The following is a 24,004-nucleotide window of genomic DNA, read 5'->3' as shown; positions in this document are numbered from 1 at the left end:
AATTATATGCTTAAAACCTGTTAGGGCTAGGGGGCAGTATTGACACGGCTGGATACAAAAACATACCCGATTTAATCTGGTTACCACTCCTACCCAGTAACTAGAATATGCATATACTTATTACATATGGATAGAAAACACCCTAAATTTTCTAAAACTGTTTGAATGGTGTCTGTGAGTATAACAGAACTCATTTGGCAGGCAAAACCCTGAGACATTTTCTGACAGGAAGTGGATACCTGATGTGTTGTATTACCTTTAAACCTATCCCATTGAAAAACACAGGGGCTGAGGAATATTTTGGCACTTCCTATTGCTTCCACTAGATGTCACCAGCCTTTACAAAGTGTTTTGAGTCTTCTGGAGGGAGATCTGACCGAACAAGAGCCATGGAACGATGATGGCCCATTAGACACCTGGCGCGCGAGTTCATGTTGGGTACCCTCGTTCCAATACGTTATAAAAGAGTATGCATTCGTCCACCTTGAATATTATTCATGTTCTGGTTAAAAAAGGCCCTAATGATTTATGCTATACAACGTTTGACATGTTTGAACGAACGGAAATATATTTTTTCCCCTCGTTCATGACGAGAAGTCCGGCTGGTTTAGATCATGTGCTAACAAGACGGAGATTTTTGGACATAAATGATGAGCTTTTTTGAACAAAACTACATTCGTTATGGACCTGTGATACCTGGAAGTGACATCTGATGAAGAGAATCAAAGGTAATGGATTATTTACATAGTATTTTCGATTTTAGATCTCCCCAACATGACGTCTAGTCTGTATCGCAACGCGTATTTTTCTGGGCGCAGTGCTCAGATTATTGCAAAGTGTGATTTCCCAGTAAGGTTATTTTTAAATCTGGCAAGTTGATTGGGTTCAAGAGATGTAAATCTATAATTCTTTAAATGACAATATAATATTTTACCAATGTTTTCTAATTTTAAATATTTAATTTGTGGTGTTGACTTGACTGCCGGTTATTGGAGGGAAACGATTTCCTCAACATCAATGCCATAGTAAAACGCTGTTTTTGGATATAAATATGAACTTGATAGAACTAAAAATGCATGCATTGTCTAACATAATGTCCTAGGAGTGTCATCTGATGGAGATTGTAAAAGGTTAGTGCATCATTTTAGCTGGTTTTATGGTTTTGGTGACCCTGTCTTTGAATTGACAAAACATTACACACAACTCTTGTAAATGTACTGTCCTAATGTAACAGATGTATAGCGTACTCTCCTTGCGTTGTGTTTTTTTTTCTAATAAATCACATCAGCCAGCGGTCCCAGTTGAGCATCATTTATTCCTGTTGTTAAATGAGAAACAGCACGGTAGTTGTGCAGGGCTTAATGGTACTGATGGCTGTCGATGACAAAAGCCCTTGCATCACATTTTCATACTGGGTCACAAAATACAAAAATACAATACAAAATATAACATGTGTAAATACCTGTTGTTAAATGAGAAACAGCACGGTAGTTGTGCAGGGCTTAATGGTACTGATGGCTGTCGATGACAAAAGCTGTAGCATGAAGACAACTGTGTTAGCAGTGGGCTTATGTGACCATTACAACGATGTATGCTAGCTAACACTTATCTACAGCAATCATATGCCAAAGCACATCCCAGAAAGCCCCTCAATCCCTAACAGGTACCATATACTCACACATGTATAAATCCCTAACGTACAGCAAACTTCAACACATTGTAAAATATAAAATATAAAACAGTATTCAGAACGTGACCTACCCCTTGCATCACATTTTCATACTGGGAAGACCTGACGTTCGCGATCTCCCCCTATCTGCAAGCGGGGCCAATCACAACACACCTTAGTGTCATCAGTTGAACCAACCAATACGAATGCTTGAACATTAAGTACACATTTCTTTAGAGGCAAGTGGAAACATAACCAACCCTGTTACATTCTCCCCTGCTGAATTACACTTGCACACTATAAAGAAACAAAATGAGGTATGCAATACCTTGCAATACATATGTCACCAAATATTCCAGTGCAAAGACTATTCTCCAAAGAGAATTAGGGGAATTCAAAGACCCCGTAGGAAAACATGCCTGTTACATGTTCAGCACACTCAGTGACAATAAGAACCTCACAGAAAGACCTTGGTCTACTTGACCTCTGACCATGACCTCCATGGGGTCTCTTGAATGAGAATTTTAAAAAAAATGGTCTACAGACTTGGATTCTAATCCTACACCCACACAGGTATTCTAATGAATTCTGTATGAAAAACCCTCTGTGTCTGCATAGTCTCTATGAGTCTCACCGGGCGTTTCTTAACCCGACCAGCCGCTGACCTGACAGGCCTAACAGAGATATTACGTTTAACCTGTTCACCTACAACCACCACTGGTGGGTCACTTTCCACAGTCGGTGGATAGTCAAGGTCAAGGGTTCTGTGACTGTTGCTGGAGCTTGTGCTACCAGCGGCATCTTCAGAATGCCTTTCTTCTTCAGAGGGTTCGGACATTTCTTCTCCAAAGGTTAGCTCTGACACGCTTGTGCCACCAGCGGCACCCTCAGAATGTGGTGAGTTCTGAGGGTCCCTCGCCAGTGGCCCATCTTCCAGCACATCTGGGGTTTCTTTTTCAGAGTGCTCCGGCTGTGCTTCCCCCGAGGTCTGTTCTGATACCCACACACTAGTCCTCTCACTAATGTCTATTTCTGGTATATCGTTCACAGATGAGTCCTCCATCTCCTCACTCGGATCCTCACGGTCTCCCATATTAGGTGTCTCCAAGGCAGTGTCAGGTAGAGGCAAGAAGTTCACAGGCATTATCAGATTACGGTGGACCGTTTTCTCCTGGCCAGTCGACATGTTCTGTATATTGAAGATGTGGATGTCGCTATTCTTTTCCGTAACAATATAGAGGTTGTTCTCCCAACGATCCGCCAGCTTCCTCTTTCCACGTTCACCCTTATTCGCCAGCAGCACCCGATCACCGACCTCCACTGGAGCCCCTCTGATCTTCCTGTTGTAGAGGCCCGCATGCCTCTTCAGCTGTTTGGTTGCCGACACCTGTACCGTCTCCATGGCCTCCCTCAGGTCTCTCGTCAGGGACTTTATGTACTCGTCATAGTCTACAACCTCTGAGTCTCGCAGCACCGTACCAAACATCATGTCGACAGGCAGACGTGGGGTTCTCCCAAACATCAACTGGAAAGGGGCGTAGCCCGTGGTTTCATGGACCGTACAGTTGTAGGCGAAGGTCAACGACTTCAGCTTCTGGGGCCACCTGTGCTTCGCTCTTGTAGGTAAAGCCCTGATCATGTTTCCCAGCGTTCTATTGAACCTTTCGACTCCCCCGTTCCCCATCGGATGGTAGGGAGTTGTGTGCGACTTCTGGACTCCTGCAGCACTCAACAACTCAGCAATCAATTTACTTTCAAAGTTGGCCCCTTGGTCAGAGTGGATACGACGAGGAAAACCATACACACAGAAGATGTTGTTCCATAGCTGAAGGGCCACTGCTTTAGCTGATTGGTTCGGACACAAGAAGGCAGGGGCCATCTTAGTAAAATGATCAGTGATGACCAGGACATCCAAGGACTTGTTGTTGGAGTCTTCAGCAGACCAGAAGTCCACGCACACCAACTCGAGGGGCTCAGTCGTGATGATGTTCTCCAGTGGAGCTCTGGCCTCTGGCTCGGGGGCCTTACTGAACACACACCTCTTGCAGGTCTTGACATACTCTCTGACATCCGACTCCAGACCATGCCAGAAGAACCTCTGTCTCGTCAAGTACAACGTCCGCTATTGCCCCTGATGACCGGCTTCATCGTGGACACCCTTCAAAACTGTCGCCCTCATTGAGGTGGGTACTACATACTGGTACGTCTTCTTCTTTGACAGCAAACTTTTGGTAACGCGATACAGTACACCCATTTTCAGAGTGAGCTTCTCCCAGGTCTTCAGAATCCGCAGAGCCTCGAGTGGTTCATGGCCACGTTCCCTCCTAGAAGGTCTACGGCCCCTGTCCACGTAGAAGACAACTCTGGCGAGAGCGTTATCCTGGCGCTGCTTTGATATCAGGTCGTCACGGGATAGCACTCTCACATCTGACATCTCAGACGGCACCAGTGACTGAGTGAGCTGAGGCAGTAGCAGCGCACAGTTCTGTAACCCAGCCTCCCCTTGCGACCTCAGGACTGCTGACACCGCTTCCTTTGACAGAGAACCAGGAGAAGGATAGGAGGTAGTCTGGCAGTCCATGACAATTTCACAGGCATCTGCCTCAATTGACGGTGAGCAGCTTTCAAGGTCGAATGGGTGGGTTGACCAGCGGAACACATCTTGCACCTTCTCAGCACGTACTCCCGCAGCTTCTTCCAGCAAGGCCTTGTATGGAACCCTTGTGATGCGGTGGAGAGCGCTCGGCTGCACAAATGGCTGTCTACTGAGTGCATCAGCAATGATATTTTTGGGACCGGGAATGTACTTGATGTCAAACTCGAATGGAGCAAGTTTAGCAACCCATCTCTGTTCACAGGCGTCCAATTTGGGCTTGGACAGGATGTACGTTAATGGGTTGTTGTCTGTCCATACAGTAAAAGGCTTGCCCCTTAGCCAATGACTAAATTTCTCACAGACAGCCCACCGTAAAGCAAAAAACTCTAACCTATGGGCAGGATACTTTGACTGTGCATAAGTAAGTGATTTGCTAGCGAATGCTACCGGTCTGGCTGCAGACCCATCCTCTGGCACCTGGGAAAGGACAGCACCTAATCCATTACTAGATGCGTCTACAGACAGCAAGAAAGGTCTACTAAAATCAGGGTGGGCTAGCATGACCTGATCGAGGAGAGCTTGTTTCAACTGACTAAAGGCCTGTTTGCACTCACCAGTCCAGTCTGCTGCTGTGAGTTTCCTATGTATTCCTCTTTTCCTCTTGCCTTTCCCGTGGCGTGGTGCCTTCGTCCCCGTTGTCAGCCCATGCAGCGGCTTAGCGATGGTGGAGCACCCCTCAATGAACTGCTGGTAATAGACTATCATTCCGAGAAAGGACCGAATCTTCCCCTGGGAAGGCACGTCCGTGTTATCCTCCATGAGATCCTTCTCTGTCATCCCTGTAATAGCCGTCACTTTTTCTGGGTCTGTGGCCACACCTCCTTCACTGATGACATGCCCCAAGAACCGCACTGACCTCTTCATGAAATGGCATTTCTTTGGAGACAATTTCAGATTATGGGCTTTGAGACGCTCAAAAACTGACTCCAAGCGTTGCAATCCAAGTTCTTCAGTCGGGGCAAAAACCAGCACATCGTCCAGGTAGCATAGGAGGCTAGAAAAATTTTGATCCCCAAAAATACTCAACATCATCCTCATGAATGTAGCTGGGCTGTTACATAGTCCTTGTGGAAGACGGTTATATTCATATAACCCAAAAGGAGAAGTGAAGGCTGTAAACTTCTTGTCGTCTTCATGCACCTCCACATTGTAGTAGCCGGGGGTCAAATCCATTGTAGAGAAGAAAGCATTGCCACCCAGGGCCGCCAGAGCATCAGCTTGGTGAGGTAGAGGGTGAGCATCCTTTACGGTGCGAGCATTGAGCCATCGGAAGTCTGTACACAGTCTCAGATCACCAGACTTCTTCCAGACCAGGACGAGTGGGGAGGCATACTCACTGCTGGATTTCCTGATTATCTCTCGCTCTTCCATCTCATCCAAGGCCTGCCTGAGCTTGTCATAATGGTTAGGGGAGAGCCTACGGTAAGGTAGCCTAAAAGGCTTAGTGTCACTGAGTCTGATGCGATGGACATATCCCGTAGCCTTCCCGCAATCTAGTTTGTGCCGGGAGAAGATAGACTCGTAGCGGGCTATAAGCTGAACTAGCCTGGCCTTACACTGTTGCGACAACTGAGTGGACTCAATGTCAATGCCACCTAACCCTAACTCGTGCAACACCTCACTTGTCACTCTGTGCGGGTCGACGGTACTGTCAACAGTCAAGCTATCTCCACTACCATTGTCAAAGTCTGGATTGTCATCCATTTTGTGTACCTGCTGCACCAGGGGGACCGGTTTGACAGTGGGCCCATCCATATAGTCAGTGTCAAAGTCCTCTAATGCCATGCAAGGAAAAACATCCGCTATCTTGGCATTCCGTCTCACCGTTACTGGCTTTGGTGAGGGATTGATAACTTTGACAGGGACCCAGCCATCGCTCCACAATGTCGCTACTGTTCTCCCCACTAGAATGTTTTTTGGTCTTGAGCGTGCCCTCGTAGGCTCAATAACGACAGCACTGCCCGCGGATACATTTTGAGGCGTACACAGCCGGCCCCAGACTAAATGTTCCTGCATAGGCTCCAATGTGACCGCCCGCTTCAGCCTTACTGTGCCCACTCTTTCTGGCACTTCAGTCCCTTTCCATCTCTCTACATTAGCCAGCAGACGGAACAGTTTGTCATCTCCATTGTGTTCAGATGATGACATCTTCTCCCAGAAGTCACCAGTCGTCTTCAGCTCCCTGATGAGGTGTTTAATCACGTTGCTGCCTAGGATAAGCTCATCACGTTGGCCATCCACTACTAGAACAGGGACAGAGACACTGCTGCCATACACAGACAGATTCAATTCACACACACCTACAGGCTTGGTCTTCAACCCCCCGCAGCCAACCAACACCACTTCAGTTGGACTGAGGGAGCCACTCTTGAGCACACCTGCTTTCTCAAGGCGTGGCACCACTGTTGAGCTCAATGTGCATGCCATAGAACCGCTGTCAATCATAGCGCTCACCTCTATAACATCCCCCAGTAACACACTAGTATAGAAGAGTTCATCGTTGTGGAGCACTCTCTGTGTATTTTGCATAATGACTTTTTCGTTCGACTTGACTTCATCACAAACATTTGAATATACTGACTCTAGATCTACACCACTAACTGATTGGGGCACCTCACAAGGCCCAGCACTTCCCCCCCATCCCGTGCGGGCCAGCTAGTTTTCCTGCCGCTGTGTCGTGTCGCTGTTTGATGGAGCGACGGGAGTTACCGATGAAGTGCGAGGGCATTCTAGACGAGTGTGCCCAGCTGCATAACAGAGGAAGCATAGGTGGTTAGAATAACCATGATCCATTGTGCTGTGATTCGCATCACCACACACTTTGCATTGCAAAGACGGGTTCACCCTTCTCCTGGGCCTCCCCTGGAAACGGTTATCATAGCCGCCTACAGGTTGCTGTGGCCTCTGCTCCAAGACCCGTTCAAGCATGCCAATCACCCGATCCAATGCCTCGGATGAGCCAGTTGTGGGCTGCTGCAAGGGGTCCGGACAGTTTGCAACAGCTGACACTGGCCTACTTACTTCCTGCGTCAGTGTGGTGACCAGTGGGGCCAGCCGCAAGGGACGTGGAGCCTTGCACTTCCTCTGGTACTCCTCCAGCCTGCCATGGACCTCCGCAACCGTCCACTCATGCAATGGTTTGCACATGAATATCAATGACAGCTCTGGGTTCGGACAGTGCTTGATGAACATGACAGTCAGAACACGTGATGGATTGTCTAGCTCCTTGTTCTGCCTCTTCAAACAGTCCTCTGCCACCTCTATAGCCCTGTTCAGTCTGATCCAGTAGTCAAATGGAGTCTCCCCTTCCATTGGCAACGTAGAATAAACATCAGCTAGGGGCATGTCGGAGTTGACTGTGTCGCTAAAGTGACGCTTCAGAATGTCAAAAACTGGTCTAGGGCCCTGGCTTAAGTCAACTGGGTTACTGCGTAGGCTTACTCTTACCACGTCACGTGCCCGCCCTGACAGTTTACCCAAAACTTCATCTGACCTCTCCTGCCCATCATAGCCCTTCCTCTGCATGTACGCTAACATGGTCTCCTCCCACTCATGCACTGTGCATTTCTCTGAACCATCCCCCCTGAAACACACTGGTTCACTGACATCATTTTTCACCACTACCTTTAGACTAGAGCTGGCCCCAGCCATGGTACCACCAACATAATCGACCTTCTGTCCTACCCCATCTCCCATAGCCTTTGATTCCAAACAAGAGGCAATATTTTCACCTATGGAGTGACCTATCTGCTTAACAATGTCTGCCAGGAAATCCATAGACACATCCTCCTTCCTAGGACTAGGTGAAACTGGCTCGAATGCACTGAGTTGAGGTAGCTCTAAATCATGTGGAAAGCGCACACTTGCCTGTGCAGTCGGCCTGGCCAGAGGTGTGGAAGTAACTGGAGAAATAGCTGCCCCCCTACCCACTGGCGGTGAAGGGTTAAACATGAAAACTCCCCTACCTCTCCCAAAACCTTCCATTTTTAAAATAAAATAAAAATAAAATATATATATATATTTTTTTATGTAAATATTTAGACCAAAAAAAAAAAAAAGTACAAAAAAATCACAATCAATATGAACAATTCTATCAAATCAAAATGAACATAATCCACTCAAAACAAACGTTCAGTAGTGTCTAACAAGACCAAGAATCAACACAGAAAGGTAACAAGAAACGCCATCACAAATAGTTGTCACCACCGTGTGGTAGAAAATGGCGTTGCCCTCACGTTAATTGGCTTCGGAAGGTTACTAGCATAACAGCACAATTACATCACTAAATAATCATAGCATCACCACATACAAGTAATAACCAGTACATTATATTTCCCCCCACTCACTCATGCTACCAGGAGCTCCCTGAGAATTCCACTTGTGCAGACTGCGAAACCTAGGCCTCTGGCGTGCATCAGCAACCGCAGTACTTCTTGAAGCCGGGTCTCGGATCCCTCCACGTGACGTCCGGCGAAGACAAGAAGACGAGTCACGGCACCAGTGTAACAGATGTATAGCGTACTCTCCTTGCGTTGTGTTTTTTTTTCTAATAAATCACATCAGCCAGCGGTCCCAGTTGAGCATCATTTATTCCTGTTGTTAAATGAGAAACAGCACGGTAGTTGTGCAGGGCTTAATGGTACTGATGGCTGTCGATGACAAAAGCTGTAGCATGAAGACAACTGTGTTAGCAGTGGGCTTATGTGACCATTACAACGATGTATGCTAGCTAACACTTATCTACAGCAATCATATGCCAAAGCACATCCCAGAAAGCCCCTCAATCCCTAACAGGTACCATATACTCACACATGTATAAATCCCTAACGTACAGCAAACTTCAACACATTGTAAAATATAAAATATAAAACAGTATTCAGAACGTGACCTACCCCTTGCATCACATTTTCATACTGGGAAGACCTGACGTTCGCGATCTCCCCCTATCTGCAAGCGGGGCCAATCACAACACACCTTAGTGTCATCAGTTGAACCAACCAATACGAATGCTTGAACATTAAGTACACATTTCTTTAGAGGCAAGTGGAAACATAACCAACCCTGTTACACTAACATACTCTAAATTTATGCTTTCGCCGTAAAACCTTTTTGAAATCGTAAAACGTGGTTAGATTAAGGAGATGTTTATCTTTCAAAGGGTGTAAAATAGTTGTATGTTTGAAAAATTTGAATTTTGACATTTATTTGGATTCAAATTTGCCGCTCTTGAAATGCACCTGCTGTTGATGGAGTGCACCACGGGTGGGACGCTAGCGTCCCACCTAGCCCATAGAGGATATCCTAGCTTCTGAGTTTGATTAGTAGGCCGTTGAAAATGGGCACGGATTTTTTCCAAAATGCGCTGTGGCGCCCCCTATCCTAGGGTAACACAAGGGAAATTGTAAAAGCGTCAAACTCAGCAGCATTGCAGTTCTTGACACACTCAAACCGGTGCTCCTGGCACGTACTACCATACCCCGTTCAAAGGCACTTCAATCTTTTGTCTTGCCCCTTCACCCTCTGAATTCTAATGTTCCTAATGTTTTGTACCCTCAGTCTATATGGTACTTTAGTACATTTTGTCAATCTTGCATTATTGGTATTGATGGGATTTATAGTAATGGCTTTCTGCTTTCATGTTTCCTGTATTTTCAGTCTGCTCTGGTTCTCCTATACATCATGATGAACAACTTGAATGTCTTTCTGGATGTATATGCCAGATACACTACTGAGTAAATCAATTTGCGATAACAATTACTTTGATTATTCTAATCAATTCTATCATGTGAGCATTTGGAGAAATATATGACTGACAGAGAGGTGATGATTGTATTTGGTTTGTGTTCCCCAATCCAGGTTGTCCAAGCTCTACTTCATAGCCTGGTGGTTGACCTCCTTCATAGCCTGGTGGTCAACCTGTTTATAGCTCTGATCCTGGACGTAGGGCCAGTACACTGTTTGTTCATATGTTTATTTTACAATGTGATAACACCTGTTTTTTTTATTTAATGCAACCGCTGTGTCAGATTTTATAATAGGTTTTCGGCGAAAGCACATTTTTCAATATTCTGAGTACAGAGCTCAGCCATCAAAGCAAGCTATACAGTTACCCGCCAAGTTCTGGAGTCAACTAAACTCAGAATTAGTATTATAAATCTTCCTTTGCCTTTGCTGATCTTGGTCAGAATGCACTACCAGGACTCCCACTTCCACAAGAAATGTTATTTTTGTTCGAAATACTCCATATTTATGTCCAAATACATCCGTTTTGTTCACGCGTTCAGATCACTATCCAAAGGCATAACGCGTGAGCATAAAACAAGAGACAAAAAGTCAAATAGTTCCATTACCGTTCGTAGAAACATGTCAAACAATGTTTACAATCAATCCTTATGGTCTTTTTAACATAAAACGTTGATAATATTCCAACCGGACAATAACGTATTCATTACAGAAGAAAAAGAGGAGCGGCGCGCCAACGTGCCCACGCTGTAAACAACTCACTGCTCTCAGGCAGTCCACTGATTGACTGAGCTCCTATTCTCTGCCCAGTAACAGTAGACGGATGAAACAAGTTTCTAAAGGCTGTTGACAGGAAGTGCAAAATGACCCCACAGACACTGTAGTTTGAACAGGGATTAGATAGAAAAACTACAACTCACTTCCTGGTTGGATTTTTTTCTCAGGGTTTTGCCTGCCATATGAGTTCTGTTATACTCACAGGCATCATTCAAACAGTTTTAGAAACTTGAGACTGTTTTCTATCCAAATCTATTAATAATAGGCATATCCTACCTTCTGAGCCTGAATAGCAGGCAGTTTACTACGGGCACGCCTTTCATCCGGACGGCAAAATACTGCCCCCTACCCTAGAGCAGTTAATGCCTTCTATGCTCGCTGCGAGGCAAGCAACACTGAACCATGCATGAGAGCACCAGCTGTTCTGGACCACTGTGTGATCACGCTTTCCGTAGCCAATGTGAGTAAGACCTTTAAGCACGTTAACATTCACAAGGCCCGAGAAGCAGGCAGATTCATTTGGGCACACCTTTCATCTGGACGTCAAAATACTGCCCCCATCCTAGAGAAGTTAAGAACAAATTCTTATTTACAATGACGGCTATAGCCTACAAAGAAATACATTGTGAAGCATTTGCGACACTAGGCTGGTAGGGACATAAAGCACTCAGCATTTAAACAACATTTCGTTGTATTAAAGCATTATAGTCTATAAAGTGCGCATATAGGCTGTGACTTACTTAGAATTATATACTAATTAAACAAAAAATGCCTTATTTGGCTTAGTCTACAGTGCCTTTGAATTCATTTTTAGAAACACAAGTTTGTCCAGAGTCTGTGGCTTCAGGCTCATGCGATTGTGCCTGGAGAGCCGGCCAGCAGTGGAGAATTGTCACGACTTCCGCCGAAGTTGGTCCCTCTCCTTGTTCGGGCGGCGTTCGGTGGTCGACGTCACCGGCTTTCTAGCCACCGCCGATCCACTTCATTTTCCATTTGTTCTGTCTTTGTCTTATCACACCTGGCTTCACTTAATCAATTACTTGTGTATTATTTAACCCTCTGTTCTACATGTTGTATTTGTGTGATTGTTTGTTGTATTGTGTGGCCATGTATATTACCTGTTATGTTTGAGTAAAGTATTTTATTACTCATATCTGCTGTCCTGCGCCTGACTCATCTCACCAGCTACACACAGACGCCTTTACAAGAATATCCTCTCCAGACTTGCAAAGCCACTGGGGATGCTAATCACCCTTCGGGATACTCTTGTCAGGCTGCACAGGGAGGCAGAGTTTTTTCTTGTTAAAGGTAGGCCTAAAGGTTTAGGCAAAATAACCCAATCAAAACGGAAATATCCTTTTAAAGTGGGAATATGCCATGCCTACTGAGCCAAAATCAATGATGGCCTATTGTTTTTTATTTAACTAGGCAAGTCAGTTAAGAATGCATTTTTATTTTCAATGACAGCCTAGGAACAGTGGGTTAACTGCCTTGTTCAGGGGCAGAATGACACATTTTTACCTTGTCGGCTCGGGGATACGATCTTGCAACCTTTCGGTTACTAGTCCAACGAACAGAATTTTTAAGAGATCGGATTTTTAGTTTATAAATACTTTGTTTAAATGACACACTTAGTTCTCTACCCACCTCGTTCCTTTCTTTTAGCATATGCATGTAGTAAGTACACAACCGAAAGGTTGCTTGATTGAATCCCCAAGTTGACAAGGTAAAAATCTGTCATTCTGCCTCTGAGCAAGGCACTTAACCCACTGTTCCCTGTGCGCCAAGGACATGGATGTTGATTATGGCAGCCCTCTCTGATTCAGAGGGGTTGAGTTAAATTCAGAAGATACCTTTCAGTTGAATACATTCAGTTGTACAACTGACTAAGTATCCCCCTTTCCATCATGCTTTCGGTATGTGTCTTTTCAGATAACACAATGATTATTTAGTTGTGGACACTACAATTATTCAGTTGTGGACACTACATCACTGCTCTCCCGCTCTTGGTCCTAATATTTGAAAGTCACCTTGATGTTGCACCTGTGTTTTATCAGTTTCTTTATGAAAACATATAGTGAACTCCATGACAGTAGCTAAAGCAAGGGGCTATAGCAGCACACAAGTAGACTATAAATGCATGCTGGGCAGGGCATGCCCTGAGCTTGAGTGAGAGCTACTGGCGAAATCGCCATTTGAGAATCTCACTCTGTGCTCCAGTCAAATTGGGCACCTTTTGCTCCTCGCTCCAGCGCCGCTCCGCTCACATTCTATGGTCCAAATAGAGCAGCTGCCGCTAGGTCACATCACAGCACTTTCTGAATCTTTATTGTGGCACTAACTGATACTTTCATCTTTCACTATTGTTGTCATTTTCTTCCTGCCTTACATTCTGCACATTTGAAGAGAGACATGAATGCATCTTGTAAGCACTGTAATGAGTCTACTCCCTCCTACCCTCCTGACCTCAACTACAATCAACAAAAATATAAAGGTAACATGTCAATTGTTGGTCCCATGTTTCATGAGTTGAAATAAACAAAATCTCATAAATGTTCCAAATTATTATTTCTCTCATGTTGTGCACAATTATTATTTTTTTTTATCCCTGTTAGTGAGCATTTCTCCTTTGCCAAGGTTATCCATCCACCTGACAGGTGTGGCATATCAAAAAGCTGATTAAGCAGTATGGTTGTTATTGGGGCGGCAGGTATCCTAGCGGTTAGTGCATTGGGCCAGTAACTGAAAGTTTGCAAGATCGAATCCCTGAGCTGACAAGGTAAATATCTGTTGTTCTGCCCCTGAACAAGGCAGTTAACCCACTGTTCCTAGGCTGTCATTGTAAATAAGAATTTGCTCTGAACTGACTTAGTTAAATGAAGGTACAATTACACAGGTGCACCTTGTGCTAGGGACAATAAAAGGACACTTGAAAATGTACAGTTATATTTCTGTCTGTAATAAAAACCCTGTTGTGGGTAAAAGTAATTCTGATTGGCTGGGCCTGGCTGCCAAGTTAGTGGGCCTATGCCCTCCCAGGCTGCACCCCTGCCCAGTAATGTGAAATCCATAGATTATGACCTAATTAATGAATTTCAATTGACTGATTTCCTTATGAACTGTAACTCAGTAAAATCTTTAAAATTGCTGCATGTTGCGTTTATATTTTTGTTCAGAACAAATGTTGTCAAGTCACTAATGATGTCTGTCCATCCACATCACCATATGGTCCTGACTTTATATTGTGTCATTCCACTGTATGGTCACACCTTACCTGCTCTTTTATTTTCTCTTCCTCCTTGTAATATCTAGTTAATTATACACATCTATGGTAATAACAGGCCCTGGCTGAATCAGTTCTCTCTAACCTGAGAATACCAGACTGTGATGTTGAGACAATTAGGGAGGTGGGGTGGAAATCAAACTCCTCATCGATCCCTGATAATAGCCCTTCTCTGTGTGGGAGGAAACCCTGTATTGTTCAGAGGTTGTTAATAGAATGAGAGAGGTATTACAGCCAACCACACATGGTCCATTCAAATTAGAACAGAAGAGAGCGGGTGAAGCAGGGACATCTAAAGAAAGAGGGAGGGATCAGAAAGGTAAAAGTATGGATATAAAGAGAAAGAGGGTGTGAAAGAAAAGGTCCCCCTGCCTTTTTCACTTGACCACATGATTTCTGCATGCCTCCTCCTCCTGACCCCGACCCTCCTCCCCCTCCTGACCCTCCACCGCCTCCTGACCCTCCTCCCTCTTTTGACCCTCCTGCCCCTCCTGCCCCTGACTCCCGGCCCTCCGCCCGCTGCTGACCCTCCTCCCCCTCCTGCCCCTCCTGCCCCTGACTCCCGGCCCTCTGCCCCGCTGCTGACCCTCCTCCTGACCCTTTTGGCCCCAACCTCCCTGGCCTTCCTCCCCTGCCTGACCCTCCTCCATCTCCTGACCCTCCTTCCCCTCCTGCCCCCCCTTCCCTTCCTGACCTTCCTGCCGCCGACCCTCCTGTAAATGTTGTCAAGTCACTAATGATGTCTGTCCATCCACATCACCATATGGTCCTGACTTTATATTGTGTCATTCCACTGTATGGTCACACCTTACCTGCTCTTTTATTTTCTCTTCCTCCTTGTAATATCTAGTTAATTATACACATCTATGGTAATAACAGGCCCTGGCTGAATCAGTTCTCTCTAACCTGAGAATACCAGACTGTGCTGTTGAGACAATTAGGGAGGTGGTGTGGAAATCAAACTCCTCATAGAGCCCTGATAATAGCCCTTCTCTGTGTGGGAGGAAACCCTGTATTGTTCAGAGGTTGTTAATAGAATGAGAGAGGTATTACAGCCAACCACACATGGTCCATTCAAATTAGAACAGAAGAGAGCGGGTGAAGGAGGGACATCTAAAGAAAGAGGGAGGGGTCAGAAAGATTGAAGTATGGATATAAAGAGACAGAGGGTGCCTCTTGACCCTTCTCCCTCTTTTGAAACTCCTGCCCCTACTCTCCCTCCTGACCCTCCTGACCCTGATCCTTCTCCCCCTCCTGACCCTCCTGCCCCTCTTCCCCCTCCTGACACTCCTGCCCCTCTACCCCCTCTTGCCCCTCCTGCCCCTCTTTCCCCTTCCTGCCCCTCAACCCCCTCTTGCCCCTCCTGCCCCACTTTCCCCTTCCTGCCCCTCTTTCCCCTCCTGACCCTCCTGCACCTCTTCCCCTCCTGACCCTCCTGCCCCTCTTCCCCCTCCTGACACTCCTGCCCCTCTTCCCCCTCTTGCCCCTCCTGCCCCTCTTCCCCCTCCTGACCCTCCATCCCCCTCCTGACCCTCCATCCCCCTCTTCTCCTCCTGACTCTCCTGCACCTCTTCCCCCTCCTGCACCTCTTCCCCCTCCTGACCCTCCTGACCCTCTTCCCCCTCCTGCCCATCTTCCCCCTCCTGCCCCTCTTCCCCCTCCTAATGCTCCTGCACCTCTTCCCCCTCCTGCCCCTCTTCCCCCTCCTGCCCCTCTTCCCCCTCCTGACCCTCTTCCCCCTCCTGCCCCTCTTCCCCCTCCTGCCCCTCTTCCCCCTCCTGACACTCCTGCCCCTCTACCCCCTCTTGCCCCTCCTGCCCCTCTTTCCCCTTCCTGCCCCTCAACCCCCTCTTGCCCCTCCTGCCCCACTTTCCCCTTCCTGCCCCTCTTTCCCCTCCTGACCCTCCTGCACCTCTTCCCCTCCTGACCCTCCTGCCCCTCTTCCCCCTCCTGACACTCCTGCCCCTCTTCCCCCTCTTGCCCCTCCTGCCCCTCTTCCCCCTCCTGACCCTCCATCCCCCTCCTGACCCTCCATCCCCCTCTTCTCCTCCTGACTCTCCTGCACCTCTTCCCCCTCCTGCACCTCTTCCCCCTCCTGACCCTCCTGACCCTCTTCCCCCTCCTGCCCATCTTCCCCCTCCTGCCCCTCTTCCCCCTCCTAATGCTCCTGCACCTCTTCCCCCTCCTGCCCCTCTTCCCCCTCCTGCCCCTCTTCCCCCTCCTGACTCTCTTCCCCCTCCTGCCCCTCTTCCCCCTCCTGCCCCTCTTCCCCCTCCTGCCCCTCTTCCCCCTCCTGACCCTCTTCCCCCTCCTGACCCTCTCCCCCCTCCTGCCCCTCTTCCCCCTCCTGACCCTCTTCCCCCTCCTGACCCTCTTCCCCCTCCTGCCCTTCTTCCCCCTCCTGCACCTCTTCCCCCTCTTCCCCCTCCTGACCCTCTTCTCCCTCCTGACGTTCCTGTCCCACTTCTCCCTCCTGACGCTCCTGCACCTCTTCCCCCTCCTGACCCTCTTTCCCCTCCTGACCCTCCTGCCCCTCTTCCCCCTCCTACCCCTCCTGTCCCTCTTTCCCCTCCTGATGCTCCTGCCCCTCTTCCCCCTCCTACCCGTCCTGTCCCTCTTTCCCCTCCTGACGCTCCTGCACCTCTTCCCCCTCCTACCCCTCCTGTCCCTCTTTCCCCTCCTGACGCTCCTGCACCTCTTCCCCCTCCTGACCCTCCTGCCCCTCTTCCCATCTCCTACCCCTCCTGTCCCTCTTTCCCCTCCTGACGCTCCTGCACCTCTTCCCCCTCCTGCCCCTCCTGCCCCTCTTCCCCCTCCTGACGGTCCAACCCACCCTGTGTGTGAGTGTGTGTGTGTGTGTGTGTGTGTATGTCTGAGCGGTTGATCAGCCAGCTGAGCGAGGTGGAGGTTATCATGGTCTGCTGCAGAAATGGTGATCCAGTGACTTTTTACTTGGTTGTGCAACTTATTAGTGTGATTTATTAGTGTGATTAGTATGAATGAGTGGAAATTGATGGATCTCTTCAACAAAACATATAGTGTATATACAGTACATCAATCACAATGCAGGAACCCTGATAAGGACCTTAGTTTCCTGAGCACTGTTGTTCTAAGTGTGTGTGTGTGTGTGTGTGTGTGTGTGTGTGTGTGTGTGTGTGTGTGTGTGTGTGTGTGTGTGTGTGTGTGTGTGTGTGTGTGTGTGTGTGTGTGTGTGTGTGTGTGTGTGTGTGTGCTTGCCCCAGTCACGGTTCAAAGTGCCGCACTGATCTAGGGCTGTCCAGTTGAAATTGATCTCATGACAGAAACATACGCCCATACAGCCTAGTTCACCTAACCAGTAGACCATTAACCTGTGGTTAAAGTGCACTGTGTGGGTGTCTGAAGAAAGGTAGGCCTTGATAACATTAGTTTGTTATCTCTGCATCTCCTATGGATCAACCACAGGTTGATTTGCATACAGGGGAGAGTAACCATGACTTGTGGCTGCATCAGGGTCTGTAAGGTTTGTGGGGCTAAGGTGGAGGGATGGTGGTTCAAGACGTCAGAGGTTTTGTTCAAACTGAGTATTGTATTATGTGATTAACATAGGCATTATAGCTTAGTAGTGTGATGTTGAACAGGGGCCCCGGGGCACTGATCTCCAGCCCTCCTTCAACACATTTTGCCATGGTGCAAAGAGAAAAAGTTTTATAATGCTATTCTACATATTTTGTCATGAAGCGAAGAGAAAATGTTGCAGTTTTAAAGCAAATTTCTTACAAATCCACACTTTTTGGTATCATATGCTTTCTGAAAGACCTCCCAGATGGCCCTGGGGACCCCGAGCACATGCCTTGCATGTCCGTTCGGTAATCCGGCCCTGATGTTGGACACTCCTAGGAACTGCTACACACTGTTGATGTTGTTAGTTGAAAGGACAGGATTAGAGGTAACGTAATGCTCTGATGTTCTAGCACTGTCCATTAGATGGCAGTAACACGTCCTCTAGTCTACAGATCTCTGTCTTTACTTGAACATTCACTTTTTAACTGAGGCAGTCTTAACTGAGGCAGTCTTAACTGAGGCAGTCTTAACTGAGGCAGTGTATGCACATCAGTTGTGTGAGATTATTGTGACAGGTGCAAACAGACAAGTGAGAGATTTTTTGTTGTAAATATGATAGCCTTTGCCGTTTGGAAACCCATCCTATTGCATGGCTGAATGTGATCAAGTGGAGGTGACTCTAAAAATCTTCTGGCTCTAAAAATCTAAGAATCTTCTGACTCTAAAAATCTAAGAATGTTCTCACTCAAAGAATCTCCTGATACTAAGAATATAATAATCTAGAATAATGAAATATTGCCTTCCCATAAGACATCACCAGTTTACAATGAAGGCCAGACAGTCATTAATTCACAGATAAGGTGATGGAGAGCGGGAGGTAGAGAGAAAGATGGAGAGAGTGAGGAAGAGAGAGAGTTTCAGAGTCATCTCGTATGGCAGTAATGCATCGCCAAATTGGACATATTTCTGCTCATGCAGCTGAAGTGAGAAGGCAGGAGAGTGACTGATACGGCATCTATAGTTTCCTGGTAATCACTAGAATGAAGTTTTCAGAGTTTCCCACAGTGGCAGGACAATGTACCCAGTCTTGGCTGAGTGGAACATAGTTAGCTTCCCTCTCTCCCTGCCCTCTCTCTCTCCCTCTCTCCCTTCTCTCTCTCCCTGCCCTCTCTCCCTGCCCTCTCACTCTCTCCCTTGCCTCTCTCCCTACCCTCTCTCTCTCTCTCTCTCGCTCGCTCCCTTCCCTCCCTCCCTCCCTCCCTCCCTCCCCTAACCTTTTGGCTTTGGAGGTGATCCAACATATTTTCTCTTATCACATGATGGGCTTGTCCTGCTGTAAGTGTTGATAGGGTGGAGGACAAAATGCCTTTGTCGGTTCCCAAGGGGATGGTGACTACATTTGGACCTTGGCACAAAACCACTTCATTTAGCTTCCAGTGCAGTTATTATGATGCTCTACTGCATGAGGCTGATAGATCAGTCGTTTTCAGGAATTAAGTCTAATTTTACATGTATCCTTTTGAGATTTTAGAAGCTTCAAATACCATGTCATCCAATATAGTACATTAGGCTACATATATCTTTTTTACTATCCATGCAGTATCAGTTATGGTGGGAAAAGGCTTCTCTTCTCACTGGTGATGCTGTTAGCCTGTGGCAGGGACTTGACCTGCTACATGCATCTTATTATGCTTCATACAAACCAGGGTGAAAACAGCAGTCAGTCTCCGCGTCAGGGGGGACAAAGGGTTGAATGGTGAGGCGATCATGGAGCCCAGAGATACAGAAAGGTAATCTGTGTGAGGGGACGTGGAGACATGGTTCACACGCTAGCACTGTAACCTGGGGGCATCATTAACATGGGGTGGTAGTGGTTAAACAGTGCTGGGGAAAGTTCCCTTCTCGTCACCCATATTAAGGCGGCTGGCTGACTGACAGACTGACTGACTGGCTGCTCCTGCCCTGCAAGGGTAACTGCTGTCGTGTCACGGCGTCATGGCAACAAACTCACACCATGTTCTATCCTCCACAAAGCCAACTCAGCTTCTCATTGGTTCAGCTGAGCTGGTCTCAGGCCCACACTCACAGAAGGTGAGGTGTGTTACACTAGCTAGCAGCTGGTTTTGCCACGTCCAGAACCTGACGACAATATCACATACAACAAGAGATGCTCCTCAGGTTCAAATAATTAAGTTATTGCTTCAATGTAACCGTATTCTGTTGGTTACAATGGCACAGCGTACAACTCTTAACATGGTATTGACACCATAACCATTGTACCACAACCCACTTACTGTCCACCAGAGAGTGTCTGAAGCGGGCCACTATAGGGTGTCAGTCAGGATAGAGCCTATGAAAGTTCAGCTAGCTCTAGGTTGACTGTGACGATACGGGTCACAAGAGGTCATTGGGTCGTATCCCACCCCGGCTTGGACAGTGGCCATCTGTGTCACTGACAGCACACAACATAGGCCTTTCTTCTGAACGTTCATCTTTAAAGATTTCACTCTTTAGTTTGAGAATTGTGTTTTCTCCTCAACATGTGCACCCCTGATTTAGAAGCAAGATGTGTCAACTTGATGTCATGACAATGGTGGGACAGTGTAGCACCTGACAACGTTTAGCTACATTGTGACACAAGAATGGACTTAAGAATCAAGTCGCATGGGACTGTTGTAGAGAAGAATAGTAATGAATGCTGTTATTTTATGTGATTATCTCAATCGTATCATGAGGACTGACTGGTATGATTGTTATCAGACTGGTCAGGTTGGCTGCTTCAGTTATAGATATCATAATCAGTTCAGCCCTGTTGGACCCAAGGGGTGGAGAGGCATGCAGACAGAGGGCCTGATATGGGATGGCCAGGACATGTCCTTAGAGAGCCTTGTATACGGATTAACAGACTGCCCTGTCCAGGAGACTGCACACCCCTCTGCTGTCTCTGTAGCTCCGACTGACACCCCCCCCCCCCCGTAGGATCCATGAACTCTCCTCTGAGAGCCATGCAGACTGGCCTACGGAGAGCGTGGCACAGCCTGTGTGTTCACTATGAGGAAACAGGGGGTCAAGGTCAAGGTTTTGTGGTTTTGTGTCTTGGCATTCAGAATCCTCCGCACACGTCCTCTCTTTGAGCCCTGTGCTTATAAACTCCTGCCCAGAAGGACAACATGGTCTTGGCCAGGACTTCCAGTCACTTGTAAACTTCCTTCAGTCCAATAAAACTCAAGACATTACCCCCAGCCTGTTGCTTCAAGGCGTGTGAGCGAAGTAATGTGGGGGATATTTGGGTCTTGTGAATGGGATGGTTTATGACACGATAATATCAGAAGTATGTTGGTCAGTGGACAAATAGTGGATTAAATTTTTTGGGATAATCAAGGAAACACTTTGTTAAAAATATATTGTTATATTAATATTATGCCATGATTAGATGCTCTGTATAGTAAAAACCTTGCAGTATAAAAATGCTTCAGATACAGAACATCATCTCACCCCCTCTCTCTGCTCCCTCTCCCCTTTCTTCGCTTGATTAACACTGGCAGTATTTAGCTCCCTGATATACATACCTCACACAGTTTCCGTCGTTAACAACAGCCTGTCAACCATTCTTGTGCTGTGCTGCCTTTGTGCCGGGCCAGGGCGCGGGCGGCCAGCAGGCCCTGCAGCTGTCGTGAGGCCTGGCCCGGCAGCCTCTGATCAACCAGGCATGAAATCAGCCATGAACAGCCCCACATTCACAGGCCCAATGGGCTCATGCTCGGCCTCCCTCTGCTTCAACACTAAATCTTCTCCAGGCATGCAGGCTTCTGCAGCCGCTGGCGCCAGCTATTTGTTGACCCCTTTTCCTTTCTGCTACTCTCCCCCTCAAAACCACCACAAGCACCCCTTCTTCAGCCTCCCCCAATCCCCTCAACCCCACCACAAGCACCCCTTATTCAGACTCCCCATTCCCCATTCCCCTCAACCCCACCACAAGCACCCCTTATTCAGACTCCCCGTTCCCCATTCCCCCTCAACCCCACCACAAACTCCCCTTTTTCAGCCTCACCCATTCCCCCTCAATCCCACCTCAAGCACCCCTTATTTAGCCTCCCCATTCCCCCTCAATCCCACCTCAAAACACCCCTTTTTCAGCCTCCCCATTCCCCCTCAACCCCACTTCAAGCACCCCTTATTCAGCCTCCCCATTCCCCCTCAACCCCACTTCAAGCACCCCTTATTTAGCCTCCCCCATTCCCCCTCAATCCCACCTCAAACACCCCTTATTTAGCCTCACCCATTTCCCCTCAACCCCACCTCAAGCACCCCTTATTCAGCCTCCCCCATTCCCCCTCAACCCCACCTCAAGCACCCCTTATTCAGCCTCCCCCATTCCCCCTCTCCTACCCCACCTCCTCCATTCCCCCTCAACCCAATGATGTATATAAACGCTGGACTGTTGATGCTATGTAATGGCCAATGAGAGGCTTTGAAGCCACTGTCAGCCATATTGGTACTCCCCAGAAGGAGCAGTCCTCCATAGGAATGAATGGAATTCTACAGTATTTCAATTAAATATTTCAAGGACAAAATTACATGTATTTAAGTATTTTTGTTGTGGTAGTGGGGACAGGAATAATAGTTGATTTAAAAAATAAAATAATTCACATCATGTAATTTTAAATTATTCATTAAGGTGTCTATAATATAATACATGTGGCAAAAACAAATGTAGATATTGATAAATGAATTTTTATAGCTTCCAAAATATTGTTTTACAATGTTGTGGGAGTGCCAAGATGGAGGTGCGGGGGCTTCAAAACAGCTCCCCCTGTCAGTCATCTAGTATATATAAATTGCCTCAACCCCACCATAAGCCCCCTTCTTCAGCCTCCCCCATTCCCCATCAACCCCACTACAAGCACCCCTTCTTCAGCCTCCCCATTCTCACCAACACAAGCACCCCTTATTTATCCTCCCCATTCTCCCTCAACCCCAACACAAGCACCCCTTATTCAGCCTCCCCGTTCCCCCTCAACCCCAACACAAGCACCCCTTATTTAGCCTCCCCATTCCCCCTCAACCCCAACACAAGCACCCCTTATTCAGCCTCCCCATTCACCCTCAACCCCAACACAAGCACCCCTTATTCAGCCTCTCCATTCCCCCTCAACCCCACCTCAAGCACCCCTTCTTCCCTTCTTCTCTGCACCTTCTTCCAGAGTGTCACCCCACTCTGTTGTTAGAGTTTTATGTGATTTTATAGTGAAACAGTGCTAATGAGCCCATTGGTAGCTGATTTAGTAACCCATGTAGTATGTGCTATGTACTATGTAGTGTGTAGTGTGATGATTAGCTTGAGGATGTATCCAGGGGGTAGTACCACTACTCTTGCAACAGGTTCATGCCATGGGATCTGTAATGACCTATGACAGCTCAAAACCTTTGCAATGAATGACGACACCCTTTAGAAATCAGTTTCCTCAAATACTGTCTGTCTGTCCTGACCTGGGCCACAAAGGTCTCCAACTCTCCACAGACCACAGAGAGGAGTGCCCCCTGCTGAGATATACTGTAAGGTTCTATTTGTTTCCCTGGCAGCACCCACCCTCCTTCCTCTACCATCAGTAGCTAGCTATTGTCCCAGGGAATTAGCCAGGGATGGGCATTGTGATCAAAGTGCTCAGCTCTTCTTCAATCTCCCCCAACTGTTGTCTGCAGACACACTGTGACAGACAGGTCTATAATGAGGCTGCAGCAGTGCATCAGAAAGCATGTCAGGCACTAAATTATGATGGGAGCAACAATGACTTCACACCCTGTCTTTGTGACGGATGTCAAACTTAGTCACAGCTAGGCCATTGTCTGTACGGACTGGCCTGACCCAGACAATGATGAATCTAGAGTCCTTTGTGTGTGGTCCACTGCCCTAATACCCTATGGAATTATGGGAACAGAAGTGTATGCCACCTTCCATTAGAATGCCTATGGCCAGCTAACAGCTAGCTAGTGCTGTATAATGAAGGGACCAGACAGTGACTGGACTGGGTTGGGAGTGACCAGACAGTGGGACCAGACAGTGACTGGACTGGGTTGGGAGTGACCAGACAGTGGGACCAGACAGTGACTGGACTGGGTTGGGAGTGAGTTCTGCTGCGGTTCTCACTAGAATGGGTACAGTACCATCATCTGCCATCTGTCTTTACACTGCAAAAGTCAAAACAAAACAGAGGTCATAATGTCATGTCAGAATAAGATGGTCTTTGTGAGATCACAGGACATTCATACATTATGAAATGAAGGAGACTGAGACAAAAGCATACAGAAAGAGTAAGATGAAGTGAGTTAAGAG

At 47.2% G+C, this 24,004-nt stretch overlaps 1 pseudogene; it reads left to right on the top strand.

Annotated features, from left to right (window-relative positions):
- Positions 1-21,347, top strand: part of LOC145858559 (two pore channel protein 2-like) — a 33,312-nt pseudogene extending 11,965 nt beyond the window's left edge.
- The last annotated feature ends 2,657 nt before the right edge of the window (positions 21,348-24,004 follow it).

The sequence above is a fragment of the Salmo salar genome, chromosome 10 (assembly GCF_965601325.2).
Source record: "Salmo salar chromosome 10, fSalSal1, whole genome shotgun sequence".
Classification (NCBI taxonomy): domain Eukaryota; kingdom Metazoa; phylum Chordata; class Actinopteri; order Salmoniformes; family Salmonidae; genus Salmo; species Salmo salar.
Note: the sequence above shows the minus strand (reverse complement) of the source record. Positions and strands in the feature narration are given on the sequence as shown.